Source organism: Pleurodeles waltl, chromosome 5 (genome assembly GCF_031143425.1).
Source record: "Pleurodeles waltl isolate 20211129_DDA chromosome 5, aPleWal1.hap1.20221129, whole genome shotgun sequence".
Classification (NCBI taxonomy): domain Eukaryota; kingdom Metazoa; phylum Chordata; class Amphibia; order Caudata; family Salamandridae; genus Pleurodeles; species Pleurodeles waltl.
The window spans coordinates 375,588,551-375,603,689 of NC_090444.1; positions in this window are offsets into that span (position 1 = coordinate 375,588,551).

Below are 15,139 nucleotides of genomic sequence, written 5' to 3' on the forward strand. Positions count from 1 at the left end.
TCTTCATAACGCTACACAGGAGGGTCGCGTTAGTATAAAAACATGTACAGTAAAAGGTGTTTTTCTTTTTCAAAATAAAACGTTTCTATGTAGTGAATTGTTGTTTTTGTGAAACGTTTGCTTTTTTTTAACGGAAAAAAAATGTGTTTTATTTAGTTAAGCTAATTTCAGATGGAGTTTTTATTCTAAATATATAAATATTTGGGGAACATATCGTTTTAAACATAATTTTCTTTATTGGTAGTGATACAATTTTTTTTCAAAAAATGTAACAGTGAAACATATATATTCCACTTTTTTTGCTACACTTAGCATGCTGCATTGTTAAAAAAAAATATATATATATATATTTTTTTTTTCTTAGGTACAGTTATACTTTTGTTGTGCGGAATGTTTATTTTATTTTTAATTTTTCAGATAAGGGTCTATTATGACTTATGTCGGTTGGTGCTGCACAGTAAAAATCCATGACTCGGACTATGAAGACATCTTCTGGTAGGAATATTTGTTTACATTTAAAAAATATATATTTAGTTAGAATTACCAATTGTAAATGTGGTTTTTGCTTTAAAACAGGCAAGTAATTGTCTATGTCACTAGAGAAAGTTAGTAGTGTAATATGTAAGAAATATTTTCAAGGTACTCCGAAGTGCCCATTAGTGGACATAATAGTAGTTTTGCCAATAGCTTTTCACTTATTTCTTTTTTTTTTTTAAACATGTGGGTTCAGAGCACCAGAAAACGACTGTGCCATTCTCATTTCTTGGAAACTTTGTTCTTTTTTCAAAATTTCCAAAAAATGATAGAAGTTAGGGTGACTTTTACCTATAAATTTATTAAAAGAGTTATGCCATCCCTCAATAGAATTATTTGTTTTTGCGCCCCCTTCTAAGCAAGTGGAGTAGCAGTTCCACCACTCTTTAGGATACCTTGGCTTCCTCCTGCGACCCAACCGGCTTAGATTCCCAATCCAGGTTTCCTCAAAGTAATTTAAAATCTTTCTTCATTCTTGACAAAATAATTTGATTGTATAATTGATGTGTAGAATTCATCTACACATTCAAGGGGAACACAGCACAAAGCAGTAAGTTTGTTTAATTCATATTGAAGTTTACTATCTGACACATAATCCTCTGCTAAGGTTGTTTTTTTAATTTTCCTCCTATATGCCTGGGAAAAGTGAAAAAAACAACATTGAATTGGGGTTTTTGAATAAAGCTTTGTTATGGTGTTTATCATTTACATTTCAAAATCAATTATGACTTTCCGAGGACTCGTATTGTTAGTTTTAGATTTTATAATTAACAAAAAGTCAGTATAGGTAGAGGATATACTAATGGCACAGTGGAATTATTAATATTTCCATGAATGGTATAAATTTGAATGAATGGGTGGGGTGTAGATTTAAAGGTCCCATCCATCATCCAAATTTCTGTATTTTCAAGGGTGGCCAAATTATGTATTGAAGAGAATATTAGTATTCATTTTAGAGGGTCTTGATTATCATACAGAGGAAAAGGTTTGTTAGTATATGTAATAGTAAATTCGGGAGGAATGTTAATATCAGAGAACGTTTTTGGTGTTATTGCATGAGGATTACTTGCCTATTTTGTTCGTTGTATCATGCGCCTTAGGTTAGGGATTGAAGTCGTTTTAGTTGCAACGTGCATAGGGATAGTTTGAGCAATTTCACGTAGGACTGAGCCGCAGGGTTCATTGGAGGTGGATGCCAAATACTTTCTTTGTTCTAAATTTTCCCTAACTCCTATATCCATTGCAGAGGCTGAGTGGTTGTGCTCTGTTGACCTCTTTACCATGTCACCCAGAGTAACCGCTCTCCCTTTGCAATGAGTAGAATAATATTCGACACACCTCCAATGACCCCTGGGCTCAATCAACCTTTCTTTGCAGTAAATATATCCTCTATATTTCAGAAGTCTATTACCACGTCTTCATCTTATATAATTAGCACGACGGCTGCAGTCACTTGCTATTGCAGCTGTCTAGAAGTAAAAAGAAATATTTAAAAAAATATTAAAAGGTAAGATTTTTTAAAAAAAATTCTTCTGCTTTTATTTACTACTGTTTTGGTGAAAAAATAATTACATCAATTCATTTTCCTGTTGACCTTTTTCTTTAATGTGCACTGTTTACATTCATTGCAAATATAAAACATTTCAAGATTATGATTACATTTTCATTTTTACAACTTAATATTTCCTATATGTTTTTATTTCATTTTTCCTCCTAATCCACTATAAGGCACATTTTATGTTTGATGATATATAGGAAATCACATCCATTAAACTGCTCACAGGTGGCCACAATATTTCTAAAGAACACTTGTCAGCTCTTATTAGTATTTCTTGTCAGGCTGGCAAGCAGAATCTTTGCTTTCTGCCCACTACCTTACTGAGAAACAGGCGATAGCATTGTCTCTAATCTATAATTGAGACAGTGACAGTTTTATCACCATAAGGGGGCATCCGTACTTTAACTATGTTCATTGTCTACACAATAGATAATGAACATCAAAATGGTGCTGGAGAGCCTGACCTTTCCACTACCCATGTCCAGTGCATGGGTAGTTCAAGCGTTGCCTCATGGTCCTCTGTACCTGTAGTGCAACTGCTTCTTCATACTACTGAAAATGTCTGAAAAAGCTTTGCTGTAAACAAAGTCATAATCCATTGGCTTACATTGCATGCAATGCTGTCCTAGTGGATTATGATCTATACCACTATCAGTCCATTTGGTTTAGAAATACCAGGTGATATATTGAAACACTGACAGTTTGACAACTATGGCCTTTATGTGACTGTCAAACTTTTAAAGCAGCAGCAGTCCTGTCCACCACCCGTAAGCCAGTGGTCTTAAGACTCACCTGTTTGAAATGGTCTATTTTTTCTTTGGGTGAACAAGGCAGATTTTCCTTATGAAATTTAAAAAATAAAATCCTTTAACGGTTTTAATCTTTTCACCTGTAAGGTAAATATTTAATAGGTGTCATTTTTTTACCTGTAGGTTCCATACTTGATATTTTTCAATTTATTGCTGCTTGATTTAGTTGTTTTTATTCTTCGTTGTTATTTATACTTCTACAGTACAAGAGAAGAAATAATTTCAAATAAGTATCTGACATATATGCTACTAAACAGTAAAAATGTCCTTTATTACTTCTTAATCTTCTACACCTGTGTTTCCCAAGCTGTAGTTCAGGGAACCGTAGGGGTCTGCGAAGCATCCTCAGGGGCTCCAAGACTGCTTAAAACAATAAGTAATATTAACATGTTAGGTCCCCAGTTTTCAGTAATGACTTAGTGGGGGTCCCCAGATTCCAATAATGATTCAATGATTGTTCTTTTGTTCATGTAATGATAAAGTCGGGGTCCATAGAAATCAAAAGGTTGGGAACTACTGTTCTATAGAATATCTTAATACATTTATGTTTCTCCCTTCAAATTACATTTATTTTACTTTGATTTTTCAGGTATCTTGTTTTCAAAGTGTTTACCTTTTCTAGCTTTCTTCCTTTTCTTCCAAGTTATAAATATTTTTCTTCTGTATTTTCTTGTTGGCCCAGCTTAACAACTTCAGGATGTTTGTTTTCGGTCCAGGGAGGACCTGGCCTGGAAGTTCGGGCTGGACTGTTCCCATGAGGAACAGGGTCAAGACTGATTTGCATATGGCTGGGTCCAAACTGGGGTGGCATGGTGAGCAAAAGAATTATGGATTAAACCCAGATCTGTGACTGGGGGTGAGTGTTTACATTGTCAGCACTCCGTTCATCATCCTTTTGTGTTTCATAACTTTTTGTCCACATAAGTTCTCCGCGGCAAATTTACATCCTTTTTTTCCACAATCCTAGGGATTCTAAAGGTACCCAAAGTTTGTGGGTTTCCCTGGAGGAGACCAGGAATTTAGCCAAAATACAGCTAAAATTGTGTTTTTTTCCAGAAAAATTGGAAAAAATGGGCTGTAGAAGAAAGCATGGGTTTGCAGTAATAAAAGTACCATCTTCCCAGCTTGCAGAAACAGGCAGACTTGAATCAGAAAACCACATTTTTCAACACAATTTTGGCATTTTACTGGGACATACCCCATTTTACTATTTTTAGTGCTTTTAGCCTCCTTCCAGTTAGTGACAGGAATGGGTGTGAAACCAATGCTGGATACCGGACAGCTAAACATTTCCGAAAAGCAGATAAAATTCTGAATTCATCAAGAGGTAATTTGTGTGGATCCTACAACGTTTTCCTACAGAACATAACAGCTGAAATAAAAAAATATTGAAACTGAGGTAAAAAAAAGCAATTTTTCTCCCCATTTTACTTTGTAACTTTTTCCTGTGATGTCATATTTGCAAAAGTAATATACCGTTACGTCTGCTGGACTCTTCTGGTTACGGGTATATATAGGGCTTGTAGGTTTGTCAAGAACCTAAGGTACCCAGAGCCATTAAAGGAGCTGCACCTTGCAATTGGTTTTCCTTGTATACCGGGTGTACAGCAATTCATTTGGTGAAATATAAAGAGTGAAGCATAGGTATCAAGGAAACCTTTGTATTTCCAAAATGGGCACAAGATAGGGTGTTGAGAAGCAGTGGTTATTTGCACATCTCTGAATTCCAGGGTGCCTATGCTAGCATATGAATTACAGGGCATTTTTTAAATAGTCGTCTTTTTTACACACTGTCTTACATTTGGCAAGAAAAAATGTAGAGAAAGACAAGGGGCAATAACACTTGTTTTGGTATTCTGTCTTCCCCCAAGTCTCCAGATAAAAATGGTACCTCACTTGCGTGGGTAGGTCTAATGCGGACAGGAAATGCAACATGGACACATGGACTAAGGCCAGGCACGATTTCACGACGAGCAGGTCTCCATTCTGCCCTCGTGTCCCTGGCCCTGCCTTTGCTGCCCTTGCCGCCTCATCCCCAGTGCCAGTGGTAGGAGTATCTAGCGTGTTGTACAATTGTATTGTATTTCGTTTTTTTCATATCGAATTTCGTTCTCTGCTGTGTTTTTAACTGTATTTGTGCCCTTTTTCTGCCCCACTTCGTTTTTGCCGCTGTGTTTGCTGCCCAGTTCTCTTTCCAGGTCTTGCCGGTTTTCCCCATCTCTGCCGCTGCGTCCCTTGCGGCCCTGCCCCCCTCACACCCCTATTGGCCACCACCTCCCGCCTCCCAGCTGCTCTTCCCTCCCACCTCCCCTTCTTAATGGCAGCCGCTGCTCGGCTCGAAGAGTGACCCCTGACCTGCCTCAGGCCAGGCATGACGCTTCATGATGAGCAGATCCCCCTTTCTGCCCTTGTGTCCCTGACCCCGCCTTTGCTTCCCTTGCCACCTCATCTCTGGTGCCAGTGGTAGAAGTATCTAGTGTGTTGTACAATTGTATTGTATTTCATTTTTTTATATCAAATTTCGTTCTCTGCTGTGTTTTTAACTGTATTTGTGCCCTTTTTCTGCCCCACTTCGTTTTTGCCGCTGTGTTTGCTGCCCAGTTCTCTTTCCGGCTCTTGCCGGTATTCCCTGTCCCTGCTGCTGCGTCCCCTGTGGCCCCACCCCCTTCGTGCCCCCATTGGCCACCACCTCCCACCTCCCAGCTGCTCCTCCCTCCCACCTCTCCTTTTTAATGGCAGCCGCTGCGTGGCTCTAAGAGTGACCCCTGACCTGCCCTCAGGCCCATCTGCGCCCGTCCACACCTGGACTGCGCCCACCACCCATCCCCCTGGTCCATGCCTCTCCGACCCCCCAAAGCAGCACTACTCCTCCACAGACCTCCATGCCCTCAACCCAGGCCAGCACCCCGTCTGCACACAGGCCAACCCAAGCACACACATGGAACTTTCACATGCCACTCATGCCGTTTTTCCTGCACTCACACAAACAACAACAGCACCAACATGCACCACAACAACACCAACACGCACCACAACAACAATAACATGCACCACAACAACACCAACACACACCACAACTACAGCAGCCCCCGCAACCACCTTAACTGCATACTCATAAACACCCGCTCCGTCCACAAACACACCATCAAGCTCTGGGACTTGATCACTACACACTCCCCTGACATCGCCTTCCTCATGGAAATTTGGATGAACCCCTCATCCGAACCCAACATAGCCATAGCCGTCCCAGAAGGCTACAAAATCTCTCGAAGAGACAGCATAAACAAACCAGGAGGAGGCATCGCCATCATACACAAAAGCACCATCAAGATTACCACCAACACCCTCGACACCCTAGACAACGCAGAACACCTACACTTCCTAATTCACATAAACGCCAACAACCACCCTCAGAGGAACCCTCTTTACTGTCCACCAGGCCCCCACCCCCCTTTCTGTGATGCCATTGCTGATACCATCAGCTCCCACGCCCTCACATCCACAGACTATATTCTCCTTGGTGACCTCAACTTTCACCTGGAAAACACCCACGACCACAACTCCACAACCCTGCTAGACAAGCTCACGAACCTAGGACTCAGACAACTGGTCCCCACACCCACTCACTCAGCAGGACACACACTGGACGCAATCTTCACCTCCAGCAACCACATCACATTCACACACACCACCGAACTCCACTGGACCGACCACCACTGCATCCACTTCTCCTTCACGAAACCCACCACCGACAACACACCACACCCTACCGAATGTGGGACAAGATCCCCATAGAACACCTGAACGCCAAGCTCACACAAACTCCACCCCCCTTCACCAACGACCCCAACATCGCTGCTCACAACCTCACGCACTGGCTAACTACCTGCGCAGACTCCCTCGCCCCATTGAAAAGGAACAACAACACCCGCAACATCAAGTCAGCCCCCTGGTTCACCACTGAACTCCAAGCGTGAATGCCGCAAAACTGAGAAAGCATGGCGCCAAGAGCCCTCCATGAACAACTTCTCCACCCTCAAAACTACCATATGCAAACACCACCAACTCATCCGGGCCACCAAACGGACTTACTACAAAGAACGCATAGATAGTAACCCACATAACAGCAAGGAACTCTTCACCATCATCAAAGAGCTCACCAAACCCAAATCCTGCGCCATCGACCCCCCTCACACACAAAACCTCTGCAACTACCTCTCCAACTACTTCCACCTCAAAATCTTACATGTACACAACAGTTTCACACCATCCACACCCACCATCACCACCACTGACATGACCAACAACACAACACCCCCCACCCCAACCAACTTCACAGCTGGACCCCTACCAACGACAAAGAAACCGAAAATAACATGAACTCCATCCACTCAGGCTCCCCCACAGACCAATGCCCCACCACATCTTCAACAAGGCCAGCCTAACTACCGCTCCCCAGCTCCGCACCGTAATCAACAGCTCCTTCGACGCCGCTACCTTCCCAGACACCTGGAAGCACGCTGAAGTCACTGCACTCCTCAAAAAACTCCTCTTCTCCCGTTCCCCGCCAAGGTCGCTGAGAAGATAGTGAACGCCCAACTGTCCCACTTCCTAGAGGGAAAACAATGCAATCAACGCCTCCCAGTCTGGATTTCGCAAGAACCACAGCACTGAGACCGCCCTCCTCGTCTGCACTGATGACATAAGGACCAGAGGTGACAAGGGCGAGACCGTCGCACTCATCCTCCTGGACCTCTCCGCAGCCTTCGACACTGTTTGCCACCAAACCCTCCGCGCACGCCTTTTCAACGCAGGAATCCGGCACAAGGCCCTAGACTGGCTCACCTCCTTCCTCACCGAAAGAACCCAGAAAGTCCGCCTCCCTCCCTTCCAGTCACCAGCAACCAAGATCATCTGCGGGGTCCCACAAAGGTCCTCCCTCAGCCCTACCCTGTTCAACATTTACATGGCCCCGCTCGCCAACATCCTCCACCCCCACGGAATCACCATCATCTTGTACGCAGACGACACCCAGCTCGTCATCTCCCTCACCAGGAACCCTACCACCGCCAAGACAAACCTCCACGTCGGACTCCTCAACACCGCCAAATGGATGACTGCAAGCCACCTCAAACTCAACTCCAAAAAAACAGAAATCATCATCTTCAACCCCAACAAGACAGTATGGGACGACTCCTGGTGGCCCACCGCCCTCGGACCACCCCCAACACCCTCCACCCACGCACTCAACCTCGACATCATCTTAGACTCATCTCTCTCCATGGCCCAGCAGATCAACACCATATCATCCTCCTGTTTCAACACCCTTCACATGCTATGGAAGACCTTCAAATGGATTCCCATAGAAATCTGAAAAACCGTCACCCATGCACTCATCAGCAGCAGATTAGACTACGGATACGCCCTCTATGCTGATACCACAGCCAAGCTTCAGCAGAAACTCCAACGTATCCAGAATGCAGCCGCACACCTCATCCTCAACCTCCCACACCAGGAACACATCCCGCTCACCTCAGAACCCTTCACTGGCTGCCCATCAGAAAAAGGATCATCTTCAAAATCCTCCTCCATGCCCACAAATTCCTCCACAACACTGGACCAGCCTACCTCAACGAACGAGTGAACTTCCACGCACCCACTCGACTCCTCCCCTCTGCTCACCTCACCCTCGCACAGTCTCCCGCATCCAACGCACCACCTCCGGAGGCAGATCCTTCTCCTACCTCGCCCCAAGACCTGGAACCCCCTCCCCAACAACCTACGCAAGACCCAGACCTCCCGACTTTCAGAAAGCACCTAAAGACATGGTTTTCTTAGCAGTAAAACGGCACCCCCCTCCCTCCCTCCACAGCACCTTGAGACCCTTCTGGGTGAGTAGCACACTTAACAAATTTTTGGATTGATTGATTGTTGGACACATCACATTTGTACACTGAAATCTGACGTGTTTTTTGCAAAGTGCCTAGCTGTGGATTTTGGCCTCTCGCTCAGCCAGCACCTAGGGAAACCTAGGATACTTGTGCATGTTTGAAAACTAAACACCTAGGGGAATCCAGGATGGGGTGACTTGTGGGGCTCTCACCAGGTTCTGTTACCCAGAATCCTTTGCAAACCTCAACATTTGGCAAAAATAAAGCTTTTTCCCTCACATTTCGGTGACAGAAAGTTCTGGCATCTGATAAGAGCCACACATTTCCTTCACCCAGCATTCCCCCAAGTCTCCAGATAAAAATGGCACCTCATTTGTGTGGGTAGGCCTAGTGCCCATGACAGGAAATGCCCCAAAACACTATCTGGACACATCAAAATTATCAAATACAAAACTACCTGTTTTTGCAGAGGTGGCAGCTGCGTTTCTGGTTTTGGGCTCAGCAGCCATATAGGGAAACCTACCAAACCCAAACATTTCTGAAAACTAGACACCCAAGATAGTCCAGAGAGGTGTGACTTGTGTGGATCCCCCAGTGCTTTCTTACCCAGAATCCTCAGCAAACCTCAAATTTAGCAAAAACATAATATTTTTCCCACATTTCTGTATGGGATCACCACACCTGGACAAATTTCCTACCACCCAACGTGCCCCTCAGTCTCCCAGTAAAAATGATACCTCACTTGTGTAGGCGGGCCGAGTGCATGTGACAGGAAAGAGCCAAAAACTTGTTGAAATTGAGGGGGAACCAAAGTGGATCCAAAAGGGCAGTTTGAAAAAATAAATTTTTAGGCTGCCAAGTGGGGCAGAATTTTTATCGGTATAGATGCGACAATGCTGGGTTGTAGGAATGTTGTGGATTCCTGCAGATTCTGGAAAGTTCCTTCACAAAAATGTGGGAAAAATGTGTGATTTCCAGCAAAATTGTAGGATTGCAGGGCATTGTGGGTAAGAAAATGGTGTGGGGTGCATGTGAAGCACACCACCCGGGAATCAACCAGATGTTTAGTTTTCAGATGTGCCTAGGTCTTGTGTATTTTTTCACATGGCAGCGTCCATAGTCCAAAAAGTACAGCCCTCACCATTCCAAGTGGGACGATTTTGAGAGTTAGACAAGTTCTCATGGCCCCAGTGTAAAACCAAAACCCCAAATAATCAAATGTCCTCTTGCTTGCCAGGGGATAACATGTTTTAGAGTGCAGGGGGGAGCTGAATGACTGTCACCCGCTTCAGTTGGGGTGGGGGCATAACCATGCCCATACTGGTTGGTAGCTACCAGCCCACTATTTTTTTTTATTCCCCCGCATCTAGTAGCCTTTCTGCCCCCCCTGGAAGTGGATCTGGGGTAATTTCCCCATCTGTCCACCAGTGGACAGAACAACTTTGTCCCCATTTATTTGGGGGTGGGGGTATAGCCATACCCCCACCCTCTTTTTTTGAAAGAAATTCTTCCCTGGTGTCTGGTGGGGTTTCTGCCAGAAGAGCCTTACAAAAATAGCAGAAATTGCCTAAAATAAGTTTGCCCCCTAGGGCACCAATCCTTGCCTAAGGGGTCGCTCCCCTTGCTTGAAATTGGTGCAAATAAATTCCCTTGAGTCTATTGGTTTATGCCCTCTTGGGGGCGGATTGGCCTAAGAAATAGGCCGATCTGCTTCCAAGGTGGGCAGAAATGGCCTAAAATAAATTTGTACCCCACGGCAACGACCCTTGCCTAAGGGGTTGCTCCCCTTATCAATGTAAACAAACAAACAAAAATCTCTGGTGTCTAGTGGCTTCTGCCCCCAGGGGGCAGAAAGGCCTAATTAATATAGGCCGATCTGACCCCGGGGGGCAGAAAAGGCCTAATAAAATGATTGCCCCCTGTGGAGCGACCCTTGCCTACGAGGTCAATCCCTTTATAAATCGAAACAAACAAGAACAAAAAAAAATAAACAGTCCCTAGTGCATGGTGGCTTCTGTCCCTCACCCCCCAAGGAGCAGATCGGCCTAATCATTATAGGCTGATCTGCCCCCGGGGGCAGAAAAGGCCTAATTATTAAATACCCCCCAGGTGAGCGACACTTGCCCAAGGGGATGCTCCCCTTTGTCATAAACAAAAAAAAAAGCTCCTTAGTGTCTAGTGGGCATTTCTGTAGCCCGATCGCTTTACGATCAGGCTGCAGAAAATACTCAGAATGGCATCAAAAGAAAGGAAAAGCCTTTCCTTTCTTTTGATGTCTCTACTTGTCCGCTCCTCCCTAGCAGAAGAGAAATGCTTAGCATTTATCTTCCGGGATCAAGGTCATCACGCAATTGTGTGCTGACGTCATCAGACATCACTGACCCCCCCCAAGTGAAATCCCTGGTGTCTAGTGAGGTTTACTGGCCCTCGATCGCAGCTGCTGAGGGAGACATGGGAGATCTTCTGTATCTCCCGGTTTTTTTTAAATTAAAAAGAAATCCTCAGGTGCAATGCATTTTTTAACCCCCTCACTGGTGTCAGCCACTGGTCATGACCAGCACCAGGGAGGTAGTGCGGGCATTGGCAAGTCCCTGATGCCCAACTGAAGCCGTTAAATTCACAGTATGACATATTTAGCCACACAAGGAAAACCCAAGTCCAAAATGTACCTAAATGGTTTTATTTCAAACTCAGACTCAGGTTCTCAAGACAAGGCTACAAAGATACAAAATTACTATTGGTTGTCAAAAGCATTGGAACAATCAAAGCTGAACTAGCAGCTAGCAAACTAAACACTCTATCAGTATACTACAGAACAAAAGCACCAAACTTGATGATCAGAGAATAAAGATTGATCATTTCTTCTAAGCATTTGAAATAGTTTCAGTTATCTAATTTGTTCCCTATGCAAGGGGGATCCATCAAAGGTACAAAATTGGAATTAGCTGGAGCTAGGCTACAAAACGTGGGTAGAAAAGGCACAAACAGGAAATAAATGACAAAAAGAATTTGGAAAAATTATATCTGGGGCAAGACGAAGCTAGCTTTGGCAAAAAGTAGGCAAAAAGAGAAGGTGTCAGCATTTCTGAAGCTCAGTCAAGAGCCTTCAAATGGGTCAGTGAAAAATCTAAGTCTTCTCATCTAAGCATTAGGGAATATGGGATAAAAGCAGAGTCTGTTCCTTTCAAAGTCTGAATGGTGTCTCCTTCAAATCCAACTGGGAAAGAGTACATTAAAGTCCAAAGGGGATGATGATTTGTTCATTGATCACACCACATGAATCAGAAGATTTTATTGTCCATGATATGAACCTGAATATCAGGAAAGATGCCCAAGTCCATCATGGAAAGGCATCCATCTTTGCTCTCCTGTATAAATTTGCAAAAAATAACGAATTGAGTTTGTCTTTACGTTCCTTAGTCCTCAAAGTACCAGTTTCAAGGTTAATTTCTGAGGCTCTCTATGAATAAAACAAGAGAGCATCTGTTTCCAAACTAACATTTCATGTGAACGGAGTCTGAAAGAAATGACAGGCTAGTAAGAAGAAAAATATTTTCTCACACGTTTTATGAAATGGGGCCTTGCAAGACTCACAAGCAAATTAAAATGGCGCATTCAGTTATGTTAAACAAAGCACATATAACATTGTTATTAGGAATTCATCTTTATTAAATCTTGTCAGTGTTAGTTAAGTAATTTCAAAAGCAAAATAGCTATAATTGTGAACTACATTTTCAACATTAATATGTTACATTTAAAACATTCTTCTAGAAATTCATTATTGTTTCTATGAAAACTATTTGTTAACAATCTAAGGGAATATATAAAATCAAAACATATGACTATTCATTTGTTAAAGTCTCTATACCACATCACATTAGATCACTAGTCTACAGCAAATGCACATTAATATAGGCGTTCAGTGCACCACTTTACAGTTAACTTGTTAGAACTTAACACATTATAATGTCAACATGGTCACGTACAGTTCAACATTATGATGCAAAGGCTCAATCTCTTCTGTATCACTAGAAAGATGAAAAAATCTGTTTTCACGTAAAATCACACTGTTCGGAGTTTGAATTTCTAGAGCCAGAAATTCAGTGGCAAAGGACACCCACTGAATATTTTTTTTATAAACTTGTGCATTCTGATTGTCTCTGTCAAGTAGAGCTCAGTGTGGACTCTGTTGCTCCAAATAGATTTCAGAGTTCTGGTCTCTCTATCTTTGAGCTTCTTAATTCTGTGTGCCTTTCCTGGAATCAAGGAGGAATTCTGCACATGCAGTCTTTTTACCTTTTATATGATCCTGAAATTGTGATTCCTCTTGGCTGTTTCATTGATACTGGAATCTTTTATTAATTCCTTTCTGCTTAGATTTCTCTTCTGCTTTTAGCCGCAATGTCCACCCCCAGATAGTTCAGTTCAGATGCACCATAGATGTTCATTCCTCGTCACTGCCTTTTGAGTTAATAAAACTGTGTAATGCCATGTGCTAGTCTGAAAATTCAGCACAACGTTTCATTTAAATTTCAAGGGTTCAAGCCACAAAACTTTCTTATTACAAGGGTGTGACCCACTTATGGAATATTCAAGAGTAGGTTCAGCATTGTGTCAAAAGTAAGCCACACCTACATGTGTCCAATCTTTGTGAATTGTGCTAATCATGTTAAGGCTGGAAAAACAGGTAAAAACATACCAAAAATAGAAGACAACAATTCAAAGACTTTCACTGATAGCAGTGTAATCATAATTCCATGCAGAGCTGTCGAAACTACTCCTAATGTGCATTGTTTATCTCCACTCTTTTTGCCCTGCTTGTGATTTTGAAAAACAGAATGTAGAAAGGCTCCGTCTGACACTTCACTCAATTGATGTGTTCTGTGTATTGTCACTGGGCTTGGTTATTCCCAATATTCCAAAAATAGAATGGCTGTATGTAATTTTATTTCTTTCTCCCTTAAAATGAAATCTGAATCTCTCTTCGTTTTTGCATTTTTTATTTTACTAACAAAGAGAAGGACAATTTTATCCCGGCAAAATAATTTGTAGATACAAAATAGAATTGTGTGTGTCTTGAAATTCTGGCTAACTTTTTGTAAAACTCATCACTGGCTCTTCTTTTGGTCATCTCCGTTGACTGATAATGAATGGGTGCCTACAGAGCCAAACTCTACATTTACTATAGCAAAAAAAGTGTTCAAAAGTTTACAAGGCTTGCACAACTAAAGGGGGAGACAAGGATAAGCACTGGTTTGATTTGTAAACAATTATTATTGGATTTCTTGCTAAGCATAAACATACAGCCCATGTTAAAGCACTGAGGATATGCACACACTGGAGCAATTCTAGTTAGTATAGGGAGGGTGTGTTATGGTACTGTACTTCTAGTGTTATCTCTGGCTTTAATTGAACAGCTGAATGAGGTGTTAGGTTAAATAAAGGTGTGTACCGTGTTTTCTTTGAGATAAACTAAAAAGTAATTGTGTGATTAACTCTCAGCTAAAGATAAGGCTTTGCATTTCAACATAATAGGTATGTTTAAAGGCAGTGGAGCAACACCGTGAAGAAAGCTGAGCCTGAATTGACACCAGATGGTATAGGCCATCCAACCAGGGAGGGATAGATGCTATCGAGTGAAGGAAATTGTACATTATGTTTGTGGCAGGCACTTTAAAGAGCTACTTAAAGTCGCTGCTCTGACAAGACTGTATGTTTGTGTCAGCACTCTGCAGTACGGCTCTTTTCGTCTTCAGGTTACAAGTGTCGCCAATTTCCACATAGCTGTATCAAACCAGGAAGCAGCAGCCCTGACTTCTGATTAAGTATATTCTCTCATGTTTTTAATTTGCTCTCTATAGTGGGCTAATTAGCTCTTTTATATCATTGTTTGATAACCTATGACATAGAATTAACAAGTTTCACCACCTGGGTTTTTCATGTCAGTGCTTTTTCCCACAGTTTGATAGCAAGTCCAACTTTACGAAATATTTAGATTCTTCCATATATTGGCCGGTCTGGACACAAAGGCCTTGGTCTAAAAGGCGAATTCCAGTTGAAGGCAGAATCAAAGCTATCCTGGTGAAAATATTGTGAGAGCATGCTGTAAAGAGTGGACAATCATGTGGGTTAGGAGGACCGCCAAACCCATTGTTGTGTTCATCAATTACTGGTTTCCACAGAAATTGTCTAAAACGGAGACTAAATGAGATCACTTATAAAGTATATGTTTTGAGCCAAATTGCTTTGAAGAGCTGTGCGTGGTCATTTTTTCTCCATTCCTAGCGGAAAAAACTTTGGAATATGCTTCTCACTTCACTAAGGAAAATATACTCTAAATACAACTT